The 14320-nt window shown below is 39.4% G+C and overlaps 1 non-coding gene across 1 annotated transcript; it reads left to right on the forward strand.

Moving 5' to 3' along the window:
* Positions 1-1113: 1113 nt before the first annotated feature.
* LOC121210542 (small nucleolar RNA R71) lies at positions 1114-1220 on the forward strand. Its single transcript, XR_005905660.1, has one exon. It is a non-coding gene; the product is annotated as a small nucleolar RNA R71 (small nucleolar RNA).
* The last annotated feature ends 13100 nt before the right edge of the window (positions 1221-14320 follow it).

Below are 14320 nucleotides of genomic sequence, written 5' to 3' on the forward strand. Positions count from 1 at the left end.
TTGGTGGCAGCTTGTTCTGCAGAAACGCACTGCACTCCTTTGTCAAGGCGACAGTCTCATACTCACTCAGTCATTTCTTCTTGGATAGTAAATCCTTCATAAACTTGAAGGTGATGGAACTTTCGGTTGAACTGAACAACTCTTCTGTGTAGGTAAATCTGTATCCGAAAAAGATGTTAAAGTATCTGAATTCACTAAGTTAGGATTTACCTTGTCAGTCTTTGCAGTTTTTGATTCTTTTGGTGTAGGAATTTCAACAGTTGGTTCACTTTCCTCCTTTTCAACAAGCTCGTCTTCAACATCAATCAATCAGGGTTCCAAAATTTTACCACTTCGTAATGCCACTGCCTTAATATGTTCTTTACCCAAGTTTCTTGGATTCTCAGTATCGCTCGGCAAGGTTCCTTACGGTCTATTACGAAGCTCCATAGCTAACGGACCCATTTGGTTTTCCAAATTTTTTAGTGTTATTGCTTGGCTCTGGATCAAAGCGTCATTTTTTTCCATGTACACTTTCAAGAAGTTCTCCAAACTATTTGACACCTCATCTTTAGGTGGTTTTGGAGCTTGCTGATTAAACCGTTGAGATTGGTTGGGTCTATGTTGCATAAAGTTGTTGTTTGGTCCATTTCCTTGGTTGCTCCAAGAAAAGTTAGGATGATTACGCCATGAAGGATTATAGAAGTTGGACTAGGGTCCTTGTCCACTCCTATTTTGATGTTGGTTCCCCACATAGTACACTGACTCGAGATTCAATGGGCAATTCTCAAAAGGATGACCTTCCCCATAGTACACACAGGAAACTACTTAAAATGGACTTGGTGGCTGAGTTGCAAAATTATTAGCACTATTAGCAGTAAACTGCTTTAACATAGAGGAAATAGATGATACCTGAGTTGACAATGAAGTGAGAGCATCAACTTCATGAACTCCAGCTATACGTCTTCCTGAAGCTGTTCCATTTTGTTGGCCATTGATAGTTATTGCTTGTGATCCTCTTGATGATCATTATGAGACTTAGAAAAAATTGCACCATTTGCAAAAGCATCTACCATCAATCTTGTATGTGCATTGAGACCATTATAAAATGTCTCCAACTGGATACAATGAGGAATCCCATGATGAGGACACTTACGAAGTAACTCCTTGAATTGCTCTCAAGCCTCATACAAATACTTGTCATCCAATTGTTGGAAAGTTGTGATCTCGTTCCTCAACTTAGCGTTCTTGCTAGATGGGAAATACTTTGCTAAAAATCTCTCTGCTAATTCTTGCTATGTAGATATAGAACTTGGTGGCAATGAATTGAGCCATGCTCGTGCTCGATCTCGCAATGAGTATGGAAACAACTTCAACCTCAGTGCATCTTCAATCACACCGGCTATCTTGGATGAATCATTCACCTCCATAAACAATCGAAGGTGGAGATGTGGATCTTCTGTGCGCATACCACTAAATTGGCCTACCATTTGTAGCATTTGAAGCATCACTGGTTTCAATTCAAATTGGGTTACCTCAAGATCTGGCCTTCTAATTCCTGGATTTAACTCATTGAAAAGCGGCACAGCATATTGTCTGATGCATCAATCCCTATCATCGGCAATGGATTTCGTACATGATCGACTTCATTACCTTAGTCTTGATTCTAATTTCCAAGGTCCATCTCGACTTGTCTTTGAGCTGTTTGTTCACGTCTTCTTTGTCTGAAAGTTCGCTCAATTTTAGGGTCTACTGGGAGTAAATCGATAATCCGATCTATGCTCATAAACCCCTAAAAAAAGAAAATAATAAAATTAAAAAGAATAAGTTAGTAATGTTAGAATTAACCAAATTGAAAATAAATAATTTCACAAAAAAATTACTATGGCAATAGTTGACAATCCCCGGCAACAGCGCCAAAAACTTGTAACGCTCAGGTTTGTGCAAGTGTACATAGTTGTTATCAAGTAATAAGTAAGTATCGAGTTATCGTCTCCACAGGGATTGTATTTGTGCTAAGCCAATTAATTTGTGAAATTATATTAACAATTTAATAAATAAAAAACAATATAATTGAGACGTGATGAAAAATTAAGTATATGAAACTAAATGCAATGATCCCTAATGCAATTTATCCTAAGTATGCAAACTATATGAATGAAATAGATTTTAGCAAAATTAACAAATAAGCAACAATTATAACATAAATAAGTTAGGACAATTACTTTAATTAAACTCAAATTATTATCAACATGCTTATTAATATTCGAAAAAACATTCCATGGCAACTCGATCTATCATGAGTTTGGAAACCTCATTAGGTCCTTTCGGAATCCTTTACTTAGAAAATATGCATTTTACTGATCCTTATTTACTAAGGGTTTCTTAGTATTTGAGTGAGGTAACAGGGATGTGTTAGGTTTGAAACAGTTTAATCACACAAATCTAAAAACTATGCAGATAACAGAGCTTGGTTAGGGCTGTTATGCAACCTACAATTTAATCGGGTTAGGATCTAAAATGGGCATGCACATTTCAATTATGTGTCCATTTGTCGTCATCTGGTTAGGATCGCTCAGCTAATTCAGGTGCATTTCAATAACGTATGAACGAAATACAGGCTTGATTTTAATTGAAAACATGATCGACTGAGGCACAAATATTATAAGCATGAATCAAATAAATATTATTCAATCAAAATAATCATCCTAGCTTAAATAAAATTTAGCTATCATTGTTGTAAACAAGAATAGTAAACACATAGCAAACATTCTTGAATTAACTTAAAGAAAGGAAAGATTAAACCCAAAACAAAGTGGCTATCACTCAAAACTCTGACTGACGAGGGCTCCTTCGTTCCTTCACTTCGCTCCTTTTCTGATGGCTCGCCAAGGTGGCCGACCAAGGGCTCTTTAAGAGGCTATCTTGCAAAAAATCTTTATGCAAAGATGATGATAGGCGTAAGGGCTAAGAGAGTTGAGAGAGGAGAGAATGCTGAATGAGTAAGGGATGATTAGAAAAGTGAGAAATAGGGTCTTTGTAACACCCCGAACCCGAGACCGACACCGGAGTCGGACACGAGATGTTAACAAACTTTGAAAAATTTTTTCCAGACACTGCCCAGTCTGAGTACTAGTCGCTTCAAAAATCATATCTTGAGTTTCACAACTCGAAAATCAGTTTTGTGATTTTTCCCTGAAACTAGACTCATGTCCCCACCTATGTATTTTTTTCTAGAATTTTTGGTCGGGCCAATTAGTACAGTTTATTAGTCAAAGTCTCCCATGTTACAGGGGTCGACTACACTGACCTTTTCCCATTACGACTTGGATATCTCTCTGCACAGAGCTTCAATACTGATTCCATTTGTTTCTATGGAAACTAGACTCAGAGAGGAATCCATACATATATGGTATGACCCCTAATTATCTCTGGTAAATTTATAGTGAATTTCCAAAGGCGGAACAGGGAATCCAGAAACTGTTCTGGCCCTGTTCCACAAGAACCCGAATATCTCTTACTGTACTGTTCATATGATTGTTTCGTTACTTCCATATGAAAGTAGATTCATCAAGGTTCGATTACATAATTTATTCACTATTTAATTCCACTCCTACGAATTCTTGTGATTTTTCCAATCCACACCACTGCTGCTATCAGCCTCTGTTTTCAAAGTAAACCTTACCTATTTTGGGGTTTCATGGACCAACTAGGGCCTTGTCATACATAAGCCCACATATGATCATACTTAGCCATTCCAGTGGCTGATCATTTGCTCAACACTTCCATTCCAACTATAGTTACATCATGAGACCATCTATACATTCATAAACAAGAATGGTCTAATGCCATACTCCACTTCTACAAGCCATTTTCGCATGGCTGTACACTTATACATTTCATAAAGTACTCGAAAAACAACAATGGGTAGTCCTATACATGCCATATCAAGATTCAACCAAAATAGTACCCAAAAGAGCCTTTGATAGTGTGGGCGACTTCGACTTCAAGATCCCGAGTCCGATAGCTGGAGAACCAAAAAATCTATAAAACAGAGGAGCAATGGAACGAAGTAAGCAATTTATGCTTAGTAAGTTTTGAGCAAGAAATTCCAGCATAAACAAAGAATAACACACATTTAGCTAAATGGAATATTTCATAATACGCAATTTACCGATATCAAACTTGCTTCACAACATTCACAACCCTTATGTACATACACAATAGACTAACTTAGCCGAAGGCCGGTAGCTCGTTTATCAACTGAGCAAACATTTATTTGTAAGGGCTCGATTAAATTCAACACATACGTAACATATCCCCATATTGGGATGTTTTTCGAGTATTCGCTGGAATTTTACAGCAAGCTCATTCATTACCAAATCACGTACCTTCGGGATTTAACCGGATATAGCTCCTCGTTCAAATGCCTTCGGGACATAGCCCGGTTTTAGTAACTCACACAATGCCTTCGGGACATAACCCGGATTTAACAACTCGCACGAATGCCTTCGGGACTTAACCCGGATTTAATAACTCGCACGAATGCCTTCGGGACTTAACCCGGATTTAGTATCTCGCACAAAGGCCTTCGGATCTTAGTCCGGATATATTCACTTAGCACAAAGCCTTCGGGACTTAGCCCGGACAACATTCAATTAATCATGCACATTCATATTTCATTTTCATTTGCGAAACTCAAACACAAGGCACATATCGTCCTTGCACATTCGGCTCAATAGCCACACATAGAGCATGATTTAATCACATTGTAATTTAAGCTCTCTTACTCAAGAACTTACCTCGGGTGTTGTCGAACGATTCCGCTAACTATTCGACCACTTTTTCCTTCCCTTTATCGGATTTATTTCCCCTTTGCTCTTGAGCTTAATTAAACAAATAAATTGATTTCATCATTTAGGCATCAAAAAGATGAACACAAGGCACTTAGCCCATATTTATACATTAGACATTAAAGTCTCATACATGCAAAAATCATGCACCAACACAACATATTAGCTAATTTCTTTCCCCTTGGCCGAATATGCATGTCTATTTTTGGGGTCGATTTCAACACTTAATACACACATATACACACTAGTAAAGCATCCTCCCCCTTTTCATCAATTTAACACATGCATTGCTCATTAACATGCAAAGTTACATTCGGCCTTAGCACACATCTTGCTAGCCGATTCTTCTCCATTTAGCAACCAATGCACATATGTGCTCACACAAAAATGCTAAAAAGGAGGTTCAAGAATCATCAAGCCATCATCACATGCATCATTAACAAGCTTCATATTTTGCATGCAATGGCATTAACACGACCTCCACCTAGGCCGAATCTTAACTCATCCTCATGCCTCATCACCACAACATCAAACATCAACCAAGAATGATGCATCCATGGTCAAGTGCCATTTCCATCACATAGCAAGATTTAGACCATGGGCTAGGTAGAACTCAAGCTAACAACTAAAACATGCATGCATCTCATGGAACATCATCAAACATACCTTAGCCTAGCTACATGCATGGCCGAATCTCTTCACCTTTCTTCTTCTTTCCTCCATAAAATTTTTGGCCAAGGATGAACCAAAGGATGAGAAAATTTTTCTTTGTTTTTCTTTCTAATTTAGGCTAAATGAAGGTGAGAAAAGGATGAACAAAGATCTTCTCCTCTCTTTTCTTTAGCTCACGGCAATGGGGGGGAAAAGAATCAACTACACACTTTTTTTTTTTTGTGTAATCATCATACTCCTTTTCATTATTTAATTTCCATGCCTATTATTTATTTTTTTCCACCCATGATGCACCAACAAAACATGTCTATGACATGTCTTGGCCATCAAACTTGGTCTACCATGCTTGTCATGGCCGGCCACTACTAGTAGGGGGGAATTTGACATGCAAGTCCCCCCTTTGTCCACATGCACTAATAGGTCCTCACACATTGACCTATCACATTTTAGAATTTTCTCACATAAGTCCTATTGACTAAATTCACATGAAATCAACCAAATTGAAGCTTGAAATTTTCACACATTCATAATTACATATTCTAGACAATAAGTATCACATTCAAACATTTCGGTGACTCGGTTTAGTGGTCCCGAAACTACTTCCCGACTAGGGTCAACTTTGGGCTGTCACAACTCTCCCCCACTTAAGAAATTTTCGTCCCCGAAAATCTTACCGGTAAATAGGTTTGGGTATCGTTCTTTCATCGAGCTCTCGGTCTCCCAAGTAGCTTCCTCGATCCCGTGTTTGAGCCATAACACCTTTACTAGCGGAACTCTTTTGTTTCGCAACTCCTTCACTTCACGAGCTAGGATACGCATCGGTTCTTCTTCATAGCTCATGTCGACTTGAATTTCAACCTCTGATGGGCTAATTATATGCGATGGATCAGATCGATAGCGTCGAAGCATCGAAACATGAAAGACGTCATGAATCTTTTCAAGCTCCGGGGCAAAATCAATCTATACGCAACCGGACCAACTCGTTCGGAGATTTCGTACGGCCCAATGAATCTTGGGCTCAACTTGCCCTTACGGCCGAACCTGAGTATATTTTTCCAAGGTGAAACCTTAAGGAACACTTTGTCTCCCACCTGATACTCGATGTCTTTTTGTTTCAAATCTGTGTACGACTTCTGACGATCCGTGGCTACCTTCAGACTTTCACGGATTACCTTTACTTTCTGATCAGCATCTTTAATCAAATCAACTCCGAAAATTTTACTTTCACCGAGCTCGGTCCAAAACAATGGTGTACGGCATTTACGACCGTACAAAGCCTCGTAAGGTGCCATCTTAATACTTGATTGAAAACTATTGTTGTAAGCGAATTCAATCAAAGGTAAATACCGTTCCCATGAACTACTGAACTCGAGGATGCAACATCTCAACATATCCTCAAGTATCTGAATTATCCGCTCGGATTGACCATCGGTTTGGGGGTGAAAAGCAGTGCTAAAATGCAGCTTGGTACCCAGAGCTTCTTGCAATTTCTTCCAAAATCGTGAGGTGAATCTCGGATCTCTATCCGACACGATAGAAACAGGTACCCCGTGTAATCTCACAAATTGATAAACGTACAATTGAGCTAGTTTATCCAATGAAAAATCCGTACGTATGGGGATGAAATGAGCCGACTTAGTCAGTCTATCAACAACAACCCATATCGCATCCTTCTTACTTGCTGACAAGGGCAGTCCGGACACAAAGTCCATTGTGACTCGATCCCATTTCCACTCGGGTATCATGATCGGCTGGAGTAATCCTGAAGGCACTTGATGTTCCGCTTTCACTTGTTGACATATTAAACATCTCGAAACAAAGTCGAAGATGTCCCGTTTCATACCATGCCACCAAAATTGACGTTTCAAATCGCTGTACATTTTCGTACTCCCCGGGTGAATTGACATTCGGCTACAATGGGCTTCATTCAGAATCATCGAAATGAGTTCCGAATTCCTTGGAACACACAAACGATTTCTGAACCTCAAACAATCATCATCATCAATTTGAAACTCCGATTCCTCGTTCGGAAAACACTTAGCCCGTTTTGTAACCAATTCATCATCGACTTTCTGAGCTTCACGAATTTGGTGAGTCAATAATGGTTTAGCTTTTAATTCAACTACTAACACATTGTCTGGTAGAACAGACAAATGCACGTTCATCGCTCGTAAAGCAAACAATGACTTCCGGCTTAAGGCGTCCGCAACCACGTTAGCCTTTCTCGGGTGGTAATCAAAGACAAGCTCGTAATCTTTCAACAACTCAAGCCAACGTCTTTGTCGCAGATTCAAGTCTCGTTGAGTCATCAAATATTTGAGACTTTTGTGATCCAAAAATACATGGCACTTCTCACCAAACAGATAATGTCGCCATATTTTTAAAGCAAACACGATGGCAGCTAGTTCGAGATCATGGGTCGGATAATTCCTCTCGTGTGGCTTCAATTGTCTCGACGCATAGGCCACGACTCGACCTTCTTGCATCAATACGCAACCCAACCCAAGTAGGGATGCGTCACTATAAATGACAAACTCTTTACCTGATTCGGGTTGCACCAAAATTGGAGTTTTAGTCAAATGAGTTTTCAGTTGGTCGAAACTTTTCTGACATTTCTCCATCCACTCGAACTTAACATCCTTTTGAAGTAGCTTCGTCATTGGCGTGGCTATCATCGAGAAACCTTTCACAAATCGTCGGTAATAACCGGCGAGCCCCAAAAAGCTCCGATCTCAAATCTATTTTTGAGAACACTGAGGCTCCCTTCAGTTGGTCGAACAAATCATCGATGCGCGGCAACGGATATTTGTTCTTTATCGTCACTTTATTCAGCTGACGATAGTCAATGCACAACCTCATGGTTTCGTCCTTCTTTTTCACGAACAATACTGGTGCACCCCAAGGTGAGAAACTTGGTCGACCGAAACCTCTATCCGTCAGTTCTTGCAACTGAGCTTTCAACTCCTTTAACTCAGTTGGTGCCATACGATACGGAGCTATCGAAATCGGCGTAGTCCCAGGTACAAGCTCAATACAAAACTCTACCTCCCGAACAGGTGGTAAGCCCGATAATTCTTCCAGAAAAACATCCGGGTATTCACAAACCACCGGCACAGTTGAGGTTGTTTAATATGTCTATTCACCCGGGGAGTGCGAAAATGTACAACGATTTGAAACGTCGGTTTTGGTGGCATGGTATGAAACGGGACATCTCCGACTTTGTTTCGAGATGTTTAATATGTCAACAAGTGAAAGCGGAACATCAAGTGCCTTCAGGATTACTTCAGCCGATCATGATACCCGAGTGGAAATGGGATCGAGTCACAATGGACTTTGTGTCCGGACTGCCCTTGTCAGCAAGCAAGAAGGATGCGATTTGGGTTGTTGTTGATAGACTGACTAAGTCGGCTCACTTTATCCCCGTGCGTACGGATTTTTCATTGGATAAACTAGCCGAATTGTATGTTTCTCAGATTGTGAGATTACATGGAGTACCTATTTCTATCGTGTCGGATAGAGATCCGAGATTCACCTCACGATTTTGGAAGAAATTGCAAGAAGCTTTGGGTACCAAGCTGCATTTTAGCACCGCTTTTCATCCACAAACCGATGGTCAATCCGAGCAGATAATTCAGATACTTGAGGATATGTTGAGATGTTGCATCCTCGAGTTTAGTGGTTCATGGGAACGGTATTTACCTTTGATTGAATTCGCTTACAACAATAGTTTTCAATCAAGTATTAAGATGGCACCTTACGAGGCTTTGTACGGTCGTAAATGCCGTACACCATTGTTTTGGACCGAGCTCGGTGAAAGTAAAATTTTCAGAGCCGATTTGATTAAAGATGCCGAACAGAAAGTAAGGGTAATCCGTGAAAGTCTAAAGGCAGCCACGGATCGTCAGAAATCGTATGCGGACTTGAAACGAAAAGACATTGAATATCAAGTGGGAGATAAAGTGTTTCTTAAAGTTTTGCCTTGGAAAAAGGTACTCAGATTTGGCCGAAAGGGCAAGTTGAGTCCGAGATTCATTGGGCCATACGAAATATCCGAACGAGTCGGTCCAGTTGCGTATCGATTGATTTTACCCCCTGAACTTGAAAAGATTCATGACGTCTTTCATGTTTCGATGCTTCGACGCTATAGATCTGATCCTTCGCACATAATTAGTCTGTCGGAGGTTGAAATTCAAGCCGATATGAGTTATGAAGAAGAGCCGATGCGTATCCTAGCTCATGAAGTGAAGGGGTTGCGAAACAAAAGGGTTCCGTTAGTAAAGGTGTCATGGCTCAAACACGGGATCGAGGAAGCTACTTGGGAAACCGAGAGCTCGATGAAAGAACGATACCCAAACCTATTTACCGGTAAGATTTTCAGGGACGAAAATTTCTTGAGTGGGGGAGAGTTGTGACAGCCCAAAATTGACCCTAGTCGGGAAGTGGTTTCGGGACCGCTAAACCAAGTCATAAAAATAATTAGCTGTCATATTTGATGCTTATTATATGTATATATGCATGTGTGAAAATTTCATATTTGAATTTTGTTTAATTGTAGGTGAATTTTAGTAAATAGGACTTATGTGAAAAAATTTTGAAATGTGATAGGTTAATTTATAAGGACCTATTAAAGCATGTAGTGAGAATGATGGGTTTGCATGTCAAATTACCCAAAATTTGAGCTAGTGGCCGGCCATGCTATGAGTGGAAACATGTTCGGAACATGTTGGCTTAGTGAGGCATGTTAGAAAAAAATAAAATAGGGAGTATGGGTAATAAAGAAATAAAAACAAAAAAATGTGTGGTTGTTTCCCCCCCCCCCATGGCCGTGAGCTAAAGAAAAGAAAAAGAAAGGATAATAGAAAAACAAAAGAAAGACAAAATGTTGGTTTCATCTTCTCCCTTAGTAGCCGAACTTTAAAGAAGAAAAGGGATATAGCATTCGGCCATCTTAAGCTTAAAACAAGGTTAGTAATTCATGTTAGATTTTGAAATTTTAGCTTATTTTAAGTTAGTTACTAAGTTCCTTACTTTGCCCATGTTAAAAATTTGGATTTGGGTGGTGAATGGAGCATTCGGCCATGGTGGTTAATGAAGAGATTTGATTATTTTCTTTATGTTTTAATGAATAAATGTTGATGAGAGATGTTTGATCTAGTTAAAAATTTAATTTGATAGTATTTATATGTGTAATAGCCGAACTTGGACTTGCTTAGTTACTTGAATAAATGTTTTGTATTTAAATGCTAGAATGTGAGTGTTGCCGTTTAGATGATTTGAAAAGAATAGGGTAGATGTTTGAATGTCTAAAGGTTCGGTATTGTACATGAATTCTAATGGTATGATTTTGTGAATGCCGAATGAGCTATAGGAGGTGTGGATGACTTTTATGCATGTGAGTGTGTGTATGCCATTTAGTTGGTGACATTCGGCATTTCTTAATTAACATTAGAGATGAGTGAATGAAATCGGCATGTGTATTTGTGAAAATGCCGAATGTGAACTTGGATAATATTGAGTAATGTATGTGCTTTAAAATGATGGAATGGAGTGGATGCTTTAAATGTGTTATGAACAATTATAAGTTAAATTAAGGTTTGCTAAATTACCATTGTCATTGCCGAATATACAAACATACATATGCATGTGTAATTGAAGTATGAATGTTTAGCAAGATGGTTAAACTAATTGATTTATTGATTAAGCACAAGGAGAATCAAGCAAAGGCAAAGAAAAGATCATCGAGTAGCCGAGTTGGAACCGTCTTACCCAACACAAAGTAAGTCATTAAGCATATAGTTGTATTAATTTAAATGATCATAACGTCTATGTAATGATGCTGAATGGAATGATAAATATATATATATATATACATGTATGTATGTGGTGATGAAAGTGTTGGATGAAGAGAAAAGAGGTGAGATGTATTGAGTTGTTGATCTCGGCACTAAGAGTGCGGGTATAAACATTTATGATCATGAGATTGGCGCTAAGTGTGCGGGTTTAAATTGTACAGCACTAAGTGTGCGAGCTTGATTATGTAGCACTAAGTGTGCGAGCTTGATTATGTAGCACTAAGTGTGCGAGTTTGATTATATAGCACTAAGTGTGCGAGTTGATTATATAGCACTGAGTGTGCGGACTTAATATATATACTTTTGAATCATTATGAACACTAAGTGTGCGACATTATTGAGTCGATCACGGACAGCGGATTGGGTAAGTACCTTGAGTTCGTGACTAATAGGCGTTATGTTTATATTTGAAGTTGAGCTTGGTAAGTTTGAACCTATGTGACAATTATAATTGAAGTCACGTACATAAGATTTATCGTGGAATAGGTGAAAGGTCGTTTAGTTGTATGATTGTAACGAAAATAAAATGATGTATGAAAATGCCTCGAATATCCTATTGATTAGTATATGGAATGTGAATGCATGACTTGGTATGAGATTGAACCGATAGGTTTGAGGAACTATGGTATGGTTCGGTATGGATGGAGTAACTAGCCTCGTTCCATTTTGCTTCCTCTTGTGATAATGTTATTAATGGATTGTAGTGCATTGCTTATGACTTACTGAGTTATATACTCACTCGGTGTTTCCTTGTCACCTTTTTGGGTTTCTTGGACTCGTCTCTTTTTGTGTGATCGGGCCGTCATTGGAGTCGTCACACCGGCTAGCAAGTTTTGGTACTTTCTTCTTAGTCGGCTTAGGAGAACATTTCGGCATGTATAGGCTATTATGTTGTGTTTGAACTTTGGTATGTAAACTTTTAGCCATGCAAAAATGGCATAAATGTTCGGTTGGGTTTGGTTTCATAACGTTAGGTCGTAAATCTTGGTAATTCGACTTTTCTTTTTATGCCATATGTCATGGTTGATTATTTTGGTGTTAAAATTCATGATATGGCAATAGTGTAGTAGGGGGATGTTTGACAATGATTAGCCTTTGGCATGGCTAGTCATGATCATAATTGGTGATATGTATGATGAATTACTAGTTAGATCAAGGAGAAATCACGAAATAGGCATAGTTGCTTTCGTAACAGATGCTGGCAGCAGCAGTGACGTGAGATTGAAAAATCACTAAAAATAGTAGGAGTGGAATTAATTAATGAATAAATTATGTAATCGAAGCTTGATGAGTCTATTTTCATATAGAAGTAACGAAATGATCATATGGACAGTATGTTAAGAGATATTCAGGTTCTCGTGAGACAGGTCCAGAACGGTTTCTGGATTCCCTGTTCTGACTTTGGAAATTCATTATAAATTAATCAGAGATAATTAGGAGTCATGCCATATATGTACAGATTCCTCTCTGAGTCTAGTTTCTATATAAACAAACGGCATCAGAATTGAAGCTCTTTGCAGGGAGATATCCAAGTCGTAATGCGCAAAGGTCAGTGTAGTCAATCCCTGTAACATGGGAGACTTTAACTAATAAACTGTACGAATCGGCCCGACCAAAAATTCTACAAAAATTCTACCATATAGTTATATGAGTCTAGTTCCAGGGAAAATTTACGGAACTGGATTTTGAGTTTCAGAACTCAAGATATGATTTTTAAAGTGACTAGTACGCAGATTGGCAGCTTGTCTGGGAAATGTCAAATAAGTGGTTTGAAGTCTGTTAACACCTCGTGTTCGACTCCGGCGACGGTCTCGGGTTCGGGGTGTTACAATTTTATTGGTATCAGAGCTATGGTTTAGCCGGTTCTAGGACTACCATAGCACGTATGAGTCTAGCTATACATGCCTTAATGTTAATGTTTAAATGTGTGATGACTTCTGACGGTTAAAATTTATGTTTTGATTAGTAAATGGATCCCGGTGTAGAGAGAACCTTGGCGGATGACATTGAAAGTGTAGCGGCTGCTCCTGCACAAGGGACACCGCCTGTTGAACCTCAGTCATCTGCAAATAATCAAGGTGAGGGGGCTAAACAGGCCTTCTTTACCATGATGAATGAGTGGGTCGCGCAATATGCCCGAACCAATCCGGCTGTCCAACAATTCCCGAATTTGAATAATCCACCCCAAGAGCCCGTAATGCCATCAGTTACTGATCCTGTGAGGCCGAGTAAACCACCTGTAGACTTGATTAGGAAGCGCGGGGCTGAGGAGTTCAAGGCCATAATTACTGATGATGCCGAAAGGGCCGAGTTCTGGCTTGATAACACCATTCGGGTGTTCGATGAACTGTCATGCACACCCGATGAATGTCTAAAGTGTGCTATATCTTTGTTGCAAGACTCAGCCTACTATTGGTGGAGGACCTTGATTTCCATAGTCCCAAACGAACGAGTTACTTGGGATTTCTTCCAAGCGGAATTTTGAAAGAAATATATTAGTCAACGGTTCATCGATCAAAAGCGTAAGGAATTCTTGGAACTCAAGCAAGGCCGTATGACAGTATCTGAATACGAACATGAATTCGTAAGACTCAGTAGGTATGCCCAGGAGTGTGTAGCTGATGAGGTTGCTATGTGCAAAAGATTCGAAGAATGATTGAATGAAGATTTAAAGCTATTAGTGGGTATTTTGGAGATAAAAGAATTCGTGACACTAGTTGAACGAGCCTGCAAGGCGGAAGAACTTGGAAAGGGGAAGAAGAAGGCTGAATTTGAAGCTAGAGACTATCGTAAAAGATCGACGGGTAAAGCTCCGTTCTCAGCTGTAAAGAAGTTCAGGGAGGACGCTAATAAGTCGAGGATGACTGCGGGAATTTCCATCAGAGCACGACCATCGACGGACTCCCGAGCTACTTCGGTAGCTAGTGTGGGCAATAATCGTCTAGAGAAACCTGAATGTCCCCA

The sequence above is a fragment of the Gossypium hirsutum genome, chromosome A11 (genome assembly GCF_007990345.1).
Source record: "Gossypium hirsutum isolate 1008001.06 chromosome A11, Gossypium_hirsutum_v2.1, whole genome shotgun sequence".
In the NCBI taxonomy this organism is placed as follows: domain Eukaryota; kingdom Viridiplantae; phylum Streptophyta; class Magnoliopsida; order Malvales; family Malvaceae; genus Gossypium; species Gossypium hirsutum.